The sequence below is a fragment of the Gossypium raimondii genome, chromosome 6, assembly GCF_025698545.1.
Source record: "Gossypium raimondii isolate GPD5lz chromosome 6, ASM2569854v1, whole genome shotgun sequence".
Lineage (NCBI taxonomy): Eukaryota > Viridiplantae > Streptophyta > Magnoliopsida > Malvales > Malvaceae > Gossypium > Gossypium raimondii.
This window is the reverse complement of record NC_068570.1, coordinates 27,412,549-27,422,680: the sequence shown is the minus strand read 5'-3', so window position 1 is coordinate 27,422,680 and position 10,132 is coordinate 27,412,549. Positions and strand designations below refer to the sequence as shown.

General features: G+C 34.3%; 1 non-coding gene across 1 annotated transcript; it reads right to left on the bottom strand.

The window, feature by feature from the left end:
- Positions 1-4,094: 4,094 nt before the first annotated feature.
- Positions 4,095-4,201, bottom strand: LOC128042209 (small nucleolar RNA R71). The gene has a single exon (XR_008197414.1). It is a non-coding gene; the product is annotated as a small nucleolar RNA R71 (small nucleolar RNA).
- Positions 4,202-10,132: the final 5,931 nt, after the last annotated feature.

Below are 10,132 nucleotides of genomic sequence, written 5' to 3'. Positions count from 1 at the left end.
AAATAAATGAATTAAAAAGGGAAAAAGATGTGAAAATTTTGTGTCCATCATCTTTGCTTGCTGAAAAATTTGAAAGAAGCCATAGCTAGGGTTTCTTCACTTTCTCAAGCTCATAGTAAGTGATTCCAAGCCCCGTTTTTAATGATCTTTACGTTTTTGAAGCCCCGGTAACTTGATTTAGCTTATTCTAGCAATAATTTAACCTAGGGTTCATATTTGGAAAAATACCCATAGGTGATATGTGTTTATTTTTATGTTTTATGGTAGAATATGAAGCTTGGAATTATGTTAAACAACTTTTGCTAAGCGATTTAAGTGAAAACGAGTAAAATGACATAATCGGTCAAAATACCTAATGTTCATAAGTAAGTGTTAGAGTGGGAATTTGATGTTTCTATAGAAGAGAAAAATGTCCAGCATGTCATAAAACATAAGAATAAGGGATGAAGTTTAATTTTGCGAGCTTTGGGGCAAAAGTGTAATTATGCAAAATTTAGGGGCAAAATCGTAATTTTTCCAAAGTTCGAGTCAAGGATTGTTTTGATGAATGTGAGTATTAAATAAGATAAATTTGCTATTATAGATCAAGAAGAATGAAATCCGAAGTTAGACCGAGGAAAGAAAAAGGTTGAAGACTAAGTTGATAGATTTAGCCATATTTTGTACCGAGGTAAGTTTATGGTAAATAAATGCAATATTTTAAAAATAATTATTAATTTTTTATTTTCAAGTAATTATATATTTAGTTCATGAATTTATTTAATGTACACTCAAGTATGAGATGACAGAGAATCAGTGTTAAAAAGTCCCGTTGAAACATAATGAATGTATCAGATACAAATGTCATGACATTTGGGTAAAGAGGTCCCATGTAAGATCATGTCTGGGACATGACGTTGGCACCGAGATAAGAGGTCCCATGTAATACCATGTTTGGGACATGGCGTTGGCACCGAGATGAGAAGTCCCCCGTAAGACCATGTCTAGGACATGGCATGGGCACCAATATGAGAACTCCCATGTAAGACCATATCTGGGATATGGCATTGGTAGTACAGGAAACATCCCATGTAAGACCATGTCTAGGACATGGCTTTGGCATGTTATTATCAGATATGAGACCCAAGTATCCTTATTATTCCAATGTGGCTCAACAGGCTAGAAAACAGATTATGTTCTATGGAAGTTCAAGTAAAAGTATAATTAGCAACTTCAGGTGAGTTATAAGAGTTAAGAATATGTTATGATATCAGTGAGAACCAATATTTCAACAACAGAGGAGTAAGTTGTAATCTTAAGTTATCTAAATAGGTAAGTAAATAAACAAGTAAATGAGAGTAAGTAAAGAGGAAACTTAAGAACATGATACTTGCATATCATTATTTGTGTTAAATGTTGTTATTTATTTACTTGTAAACTTACTAAGCTTTATGCTTACTTATTTTATTTCTTTTTCTTTCATATAGTATTATCAAGCATAGTCGGGATCTCGAAGACATCGGAGAGCGTTCACACTATCAACCACCGCAACTCAGTATTTTAAGACGATAAATGTTTCGAGCTATGGCATGTATAGGGACTTAGTCATTTCGATTGTATATTCTTAAATTATGACCAAAAGATGATATGTAAATATTTGATGATGAATAGTTATTAAAATGGCTAAGTATGAAGGTATTTGTTGTTATAAAAGTCTAGGTGATAAATTATGCATAGAAATCATGAAAACGTAAAAATTGGTAGTGAATCAGTTTTGAGACAGCAGTAGTGACGTGAATTTGAAAAATCACCAAGGATAATAGAAAATGAATTAGAGGGTGGATGAGATTTAGAATTAAAGCTTATTGAGTCTATTTTTGTAGAAAAATAATAGTGTAGAGAAAGGAATTATGTATTCTGAGATATTTTCATTTTAGTTAGACAAGGTCAAAGTGGTTTTCAGAATCCCCTATTCTGACTTTGGAAAATCATTAAAAATTGTAAAATATATTTATGAGTTGTAACTCATATGTATAGATTCCTTATTGATTATATTTTCTTTAGAAACAAGTGATAACACCATATGAAGTCTGTACAATAAGATAATTAAATTTTAGTGACGAGAGGTCAGGACAGTCAAACAGTGAAACAATGGAGACTTTAAATAATAAACTGTACTAATTGGATGAATAAAAAAATTCTAAAAAATTTATGGTAAAAAGATGTATGAGTCTAGTTTCAGGGAAAATTTCCAGATCTAAATTTTAAGTTTTGTATCTCGTTTTATAATTAATTTAGTAACTGCTACGTGATTGGAAAACTTTGTTGTAAATAGTGAAATTAATTTTAAAAGCAAATTTTTATGCCTCAAACTAGTAAGTTAAGTCAAGTAATGCCTCGTGCTCAACTCTGGCAATGGTATCGGGTAAGGGGTGTTACAAAGGAAGCAACCACTCCACCACCATACAAGGGATGACACAAGTAGAGGAGAAAATCAAGGATTCACCTTGCCATTATTAGCAAGAGACGTTGGGGGCAAGAGGCTATAAAAGGAGACCTCATTTTCATTCATGAACACAGCATCACATACCAAGTTTTCAGAGAAAAATATTGAGTGTTCTTGCCTTTCACATGGCTTGCTAAATACTTGAATTCCACAAAGTAAGGCAACCACTTACTAAAATTAGAGCACCCCTCGACTACTCTTTCTTACCTTCTGTTTACTATTAAGTATTATTTTCTATGTCAAGAGACAATATTACATCTCATTTTCATGTTTTCAATTTAATATAACGTAACTTAGTTTTTAATATTTTGTGCAAATGATTATTTCATTCATTTAGATTTAATTCATGAATATACTCATAAATGTTTGGCCAACATTTGTAGATTACTGAATGGACAAAAGACCTAAGTGATGCATATCATGTCGATATCGAAATATAATTGTTGTATGCATAAACTGTGTAAATGGCTGAAAGGGTGATTTCTAAGTTAGTTTTTAACATAGGCATATGCTAATTAACTTACGAACATAATAGGACTTCAAGAGAAGCCTATACCTTAATTAAAATTGGTTTAATGAATGTTCATATTGCCACATTCTTTTCGTGATTTTCTTTCTATAAGTGCCAATAAATTCTTGTTAAGTGAAATATTATTTTAGTCTATTCATGTTGAGTTATACTAAATCTTGTGTATAATTTCTGTTGTAATTATTTTTTTCCAAGGTATGTTGTTCAATTTTGTGGGTATTTGACTACTGATTACAACCAGAGCTTAAATTGTGACTTTCATTGACAATATTATCTTTTATTTGTTCTTTTCGAAATCGATTAAAATTAGCTTTGCAAATAATTCAGACAACAATCCCTATAGAGACAATACTCTTTTACTTACTACTTATTATTTGTACGACCATGTACACTTGCACATAATCAGCAACATATGGTTTTGGCATCGTTTCCGGGGACTGTATTTTGTTGTTATTTATGAAGATAATTGTTTCTTAGTTTTTTTTATTTTTTCTATTATTAATTATAACATTATAATTTTTGTGATTTTTTAGGGTTTATAAGGGTAGACTAAATTATCAATCTATTGCCAATTGACCCAAAAATCGAACATGCTTTTAGGCAAGGAAGAAGGGAATGATTGACCTAAAGAAAAGTCGAAGAAATGAATCAAAATCCAAGAGAAGACACAACATGTAATAATCAGAATCTAATCATTATTGCTGATGACAGAGATCGAGTAATTAGGCAATATGTGGTGCCCTTGTTTAGTGAACTCAATCCAAGGATTGTATGACCCAATATTGAGGCCCCTTAGTTCAAGTTAAAACTTGTGATGTTCTAGATGTTGCAAACAATGGAATAGTTCAGTGGATGCCTGCTGAAGATCTACATTTGCACCTCTACTTATTTATGGAAGTAAGTGACTCATTCAAGTTACCAAGAGTATCTAAAGATGCCTTAAGATTGAAGCTTTTCCCATATTCATTGTAAGATCGCGCACGAGCATGGTTGAATTCCTTACCGTCTAGTTCTGTTTCCACATGGCAATAACTGGCGAAACATTTTCTGATGAAGTATTTTCCACCAAGTAAGAAGGCTAAGCTCAAAAATGAAAATTTCACATTTTAGCAATCCGATGATGAGTCCTTATATGAGGCATGAGAATGATTTAAGGAGTTATTACAAAAAGGCCCTCATCCTAGAATTTCTCATTGCATTCAACTTGAGACCTTTTATAATGTTTTCAACGCCCACACAAGAATGGTGGTAGACACTCCAGCTAATAGAGCTCTTATGTCAAAGTCATAAAATGAAGCGTATGAGATTCTTGAAAGAATTTCAAGTAATAATTACCAGTGGTTGACCCATCGAGTAGCCACAAGGAGAATAGTGGCAAGTGCTCATGAAGTTGATGCTCTTACGACTTTAACAACTCAGGTATCTACTATGACTTCTATGCTTAAGAATATTTCTATTAATGGTTGTAACACTAGCATGGTAGGTCAACAACCAAGTCAGTTCAAGAACGCCTCATGTGTTTACTACGGTGATGGTCACGCATTTGAAGAATGCCTATCAAACCCAAAATCTATCTATTATGTGGGAAACCAACATCAAAATAGGAATGTCTTAGGTCCATAATTGAATCCTTATAACCCTTCATGGTGAAATCATCCCAATTTCTCTTGGAGTAATCAAGGGATTGGCCTAGGTAATTCCTATATGCATTATCGTTCAAATCATTTGTAAGGTTTTTCTCTATAGATGCAGAAACCTCAGCTAGCCAAGTATTTAAATAGTTTAGGGAACCTACTGAAAGCATATATGGCTAAAAATGATGTGACTCTAAGGAATCTAGAGAACCAGATGGGACAATTAGCAAATGAGCTAAGAAATAGATTTCAGGGTGCTTTGTCGAGTGATACAGAGAATCCCAGAAGCATAGAAAAAGAATATTTTAAAGTTGTTACTTTGATAAGTGGAGAGGTGTTGGAGCCAATAGTTGTTGAATCCAAAGATGAACTTTTTGTTGACCACTATCAGAAGGAAGTTCAACTAAAAGTTGAATCTCCCACAGTGCAGAATTATGTTCATGTGATCCCTACTAAGGCACAACCGTAACAGAGTAGTCCTAAAGAATTAATACCTAAAGTGAATCTAGAACCAGCAATACCTCCTAAAAGCTATCCAGTTAAGGTTAAAACTCCACCACCTCCTTACCAATAGAGATTCCAGAAGCAACAACAAGAGGTACAATTTAAGAAATTCTTAGATGTACTTAAACAGTTACATATCAACATTCTATTGGTAGAGGCTTTGGAACATATACTGAATTATGTAAAATTCATGAAAGATATTGTCTCTAAGAAGAGATGGTTAAGAGAGTTTGAGACAGTGACTTTGACCAAGGAGTGCAGTGCATTCCTGCAAAATAAGTTGCCACCAAAGATGAAAGATCCTGGAAGCTTTACCATATTGTGTAACATTGGTAATTCCTATTGCGGTATGTCTCTATTTGATTTGGGAGCGAGCATAAATTTGATGCCCATGTTTATGTTTAGACAATTGGGAATTGATGAAGTTAGACTGACAATAGTGACACTTCAATTAGAAGATAGATGAATAGCACGTCTTGAAGGAAAGATTCAAGACATTCTAGTACATGTTGATAAATTTATTTCTCCCGCTGACTTTCTTATTTTAGATTTTGAATTAGATAGATAAGTCCCTATCATCTTGGGAAGACATTTCTTAGCAACCAGAAGAACATTAATTGATGTTCAAAAGGGAGAACTTACCATGAGAGTCCAAGACAATAAGGTAACCTTTAATGTTTTCAAAGCTATGAGATACACTATTGCAAGAGAAAAATGTTCTGCTATGGATGAGACATAATCGTTAGTTCCTACGGATGATTTTTTGGAAGAACTCTTACACCAGAGATGCTAAGTGACGATGAAGAAGATGGAGATCAAGCTGAATTGGAAGTCGAATTGAAGGGATTCACTTTTCAGCCCCATTTCGAATCTTTGGTTTTTAAACCCTATGACTATAAGCAGTTGAAAGCTTCAAATGAGGAACCGCCCCAACCAGTGTTAAAGGTAATTCCTTCTCACGTTAAATATGTTTTTTTGGTTAACTTTTCTACTCTACCTGTGATCATTTCAACTAAATTAACTGAAAGTCAATAAGCGAAGCTAATTAGTGTCTTGAAGAAATTCAAGAAGGTAATCGATTGGACAATAGCTGATATCAAAGGTATAAGCCCATCTTTTTTCATCCATAAAATCATCTTAGAAGATGGTGAAAGAGGTGTTATTGATGGTCAAAGAAGGTTAAACCCATCATAAAAGGGATGGTCAAGAAGGAAATCATCCAATGGTTAGATGCAAGAATCATTTACCCTATTTCAAATAGCTCTTTGATGAGTCTAGCCCAATGTGTACTGAAGAAGGGTGGCATCACAGTTGTAAAATATAAAAATAATGAGCAAATTCCAACTAGGGCAGTTACAGGTTGGAGGATTTGTATTGATTACCGTAAGTTGAATAAGGCAACTCGGAAGGATCATTTCCCATTGCCATATTTGGATCAAATGTTAGATAGACTTGTAGGGCAGAATTACTATTTTTTTCCTTAGAGGATACTCATGATACAACTACATCCTTGTAGCCCTAGAAGATTAGCATAAGACAACCTTCACATGCCCATACGGTACGTTTACTTTTAAGAGTATGCCTTTTGGTTTGTGTAGTGCACCCGCAACTTTTCAGTGGTGAATGATGGCTATATTCACTAACATGGTTGGAAAATTCTTGAAAGTGTTTATGGATGACTTTTCTATGTTTGGAGACTCTTATGATAATTGTTTAGGTAATTTGGCCAAAGTACTCGGATGATATGAAAAGACAAACCTCGTTCTGAACTGGGAGAAATGCCATTTCATGGTAAGAGAGGGCATCGTCTTGGGACACAGAATTACAAGACAAGGAATAGAAGTTGACAAAGCAAAAATATATGTTATTGAGAAATTCCCACCTCCATTGTCTGTAAAGGGCATTAGGAGTTTCCTAGGGCATACTGGGTTTTACAAGAGATTCATTAAAGATTTCTCCAAAATCTCCAAACCACTTAGTAAACCTTTGGAGAAAGAATCCATATTTAATTTTGATGATGATTGTTTGCCAGTTTTTGAGGAGTTGAAGAAACGATTAATTTCAGCACCCATCATCATTACCCTAAATTGAAGTTCATTTGAACTATTGTGCGACGTAAGTGACTAAGTAGTAGAAGCCATGTTGGGACAACGGAGGAATAAGATTTTCCATCGTATCTACTATGCTAGCCTAACCTTGATGGGAGCACAATTAAACTATACGATAACAGAAAAAATTACTTGTTGTAGTTTTTGCCTTTGACATATTTCGTTCCTATGTTGTAGGTACAAAGGTGACAGTTTTCACAGATCACGTGGCCATTAAATATTTATTTTCAAAGAGAGATGCAAAACCACGATTAATTCGTTGGGTTTTGTTACTCCAAGATTTTGATTTGGTTATACAGGATAGGAAGGGAGTAGAGAACCAAGTGGCAGACCATTTGTCCATACTTGAACAAGAAGACGATACCCACTCCTCAGTTCCTATTAACAAGTACTTTCTAGATGAACACATTTTTTAGGTAAGTCATTTCCATAAAGCTCATTGGTTTGCAGATTATGCTAATTTTTTAGCTAGTGGTTTAATTCTGCCCAAATTGACATATTAACAAAAGGAGGAAATTCCTTCATGGTGTTAGATATTATTTTTGGGAGGAACCATATTTGTTTAAGTAATGTGTAGACCAGATAATTAAAGGGTGTGTAGTCGAGAGCAAAGTAGCCAATATTTTGTACCACTACCATTCATCCCCATGTGGGGGACATTTTGGAGAGTCACGAACTGCAGCCAAAGTATTGCAAGTTGTTTTCTTTTAGCCGAATCTATTTAAAGATGAATTTGCCTACGTTAAAGATTGCGATGGATGCTGAAGATTCGAAAATGTGTCCAGAAGGAATGAGATGCTAGTAACTAACATTCTGGAGGTAGATTTATTTAACGTTTAAGGTATTAACTTTCTAAGTCCCTTTCCCTATTCTTATGGTAATAGGTACATCTTAGTAGCATTTGATTATATGTCCAAATGGGTGCAGGTCGAGCCATAACCGACTAATGAAGCCAAGGTGGTGATGCGATTCCTTCAAAAACATATATTCACGAGATTTGGGACTCCCAGAGCTATAATTAGCGATGAAGGTTCCCATTTCATGAATAAATGGCTAAAATGGTTGCTAGATAAATACAATGTGAAGCATAAAGTTGCTACAGCTTACCATCCTTAGACAGATGGCCAAGCTGAGTTTGCAAATAAAGAAATAAAGGGCATACTTGAGAAACTAGTGCGCCCAACTCAACGACATTTAAGACTCATTTAGGGATGTCTCCTTACAGGTTAATGTATGGAAAAGCTTTCCATATACCATTGGAACTTGAACATAAGGCCTATTGGCTTTTTAAGCAGCTCAATCTAGACTTGAAATCCACCAGAGAGAAACAAATGTTACAACTCAATGAGTTGGAAGAGATAAGAAAGTTCTCTTACGGGAACTCCAAACTTTTAAAAGAAAAATAAAAAAAGATGGCATGATAAGCACATTGGTCCCTGTGTGTTCGAAGTTGGTCAATAGGTCATTCTGTTCAACTCGAGATTGAAGTTCTTCCCAGGTAAACATAAATCCTGATGGTCAGGACCTTTTACAATTAATTAGGTTTTCCTTTATGGAGTAATTGAGCTTCAAAACAATAAAGGAGATACGTTTAAGGTTATTGGTCAATGGCTAAAACATTACTGGACCGATGAAGTCAAGCGAAAAAACACCACGCTCATTTTAACTGATCCATGAAATTTTATTTCTGTTGGAAGATTGTTATTTTCTTCGTAAATAAATAAAATTTATCCTTATTTTTAAATTTTAATTTCTTTAATTTTAATTTCATTTTATTTTTAGTTGTAGCTAAAATAAATAAGTTTTGTAAATAAATAAACGGTAAACATAAATAATACTAATAAAAATCTTAATTAAAATTAGGTTAATTTTTAACTTAAATGAGATTAGGGTTAATTTCTTATTATTTTCTTTTCCCCTATTTTTCTTTTCGTTTTTTCTTTTTAGCCGTCGCCCTATTTTCTTCTACCACCGTCCATGTCGTTTTCGGCCAATGCCCCTTGCCACATTGGCACCAACACCAGTAGCACGCCTTTGATGTCCCTTAACAGCCAACCTTGTACAGTCCATCACCCAGCAGCATCAGCCGCATCCCCCGCACAACAACAGCCTCTTGTGTGCTCTAGTGCTAAGCACCATCAACCCTTATCGAGTGAGATTAGGTGCCATTAGTCTCTGTCGAGTGAAATGGAGTACCATCTATTGCTTGCGGCAACAGTTGGGCCTAGTTGAACCTTGTATGCCACCAGCCGACTACAACAGCAGTGTCCGTTGACATTCCTCTTGGCGATTTATGGCTGAACCCTCAACATTCGACAATCCCTATTTGCCGCCCCTAGCCCATCTTTGAGGTATTTTTAGGATTTATTTTTTATTAAAGTGGTTTTTTATCTCATTTATTTTTTGAAGATGAATCGAAGAAAGAAGAATTTGGAGAATTAAGATGATGAGTTTCAATCTTGGTTTCGAACCCAGGGAATAAAAGCAAGATACATTAGAATTTTTAGGAGAAAACCCTTACTCCCAGAAAAGGGTTTTTGACTTGATAGTAAGTATGATTGTAATAGCCCGTTTTTAGTGAAATCAGAAAAGTGGTTTTGGGACCACAAATTTGACAAGTAAATATTTATTTTATTATTATTTTAAGGACTACGAAATATTAGAAAAGTCGTATAAAAATTTCGTTAAGAAATTTTAATGTTGCATGCTTAATTAAGTAAAAAGGACTAAATCGTAGAAGGTGCAAAACTAGAGTTCTAGTACTTAAAGGTATCAAATAGCTCTGAAACTTTAATTTGAAAGGACTTAGATGGTAATTAGACCATTAATGAAGTTAGTGGATGTATATGTCTATGTATTAATGAAATTTTGG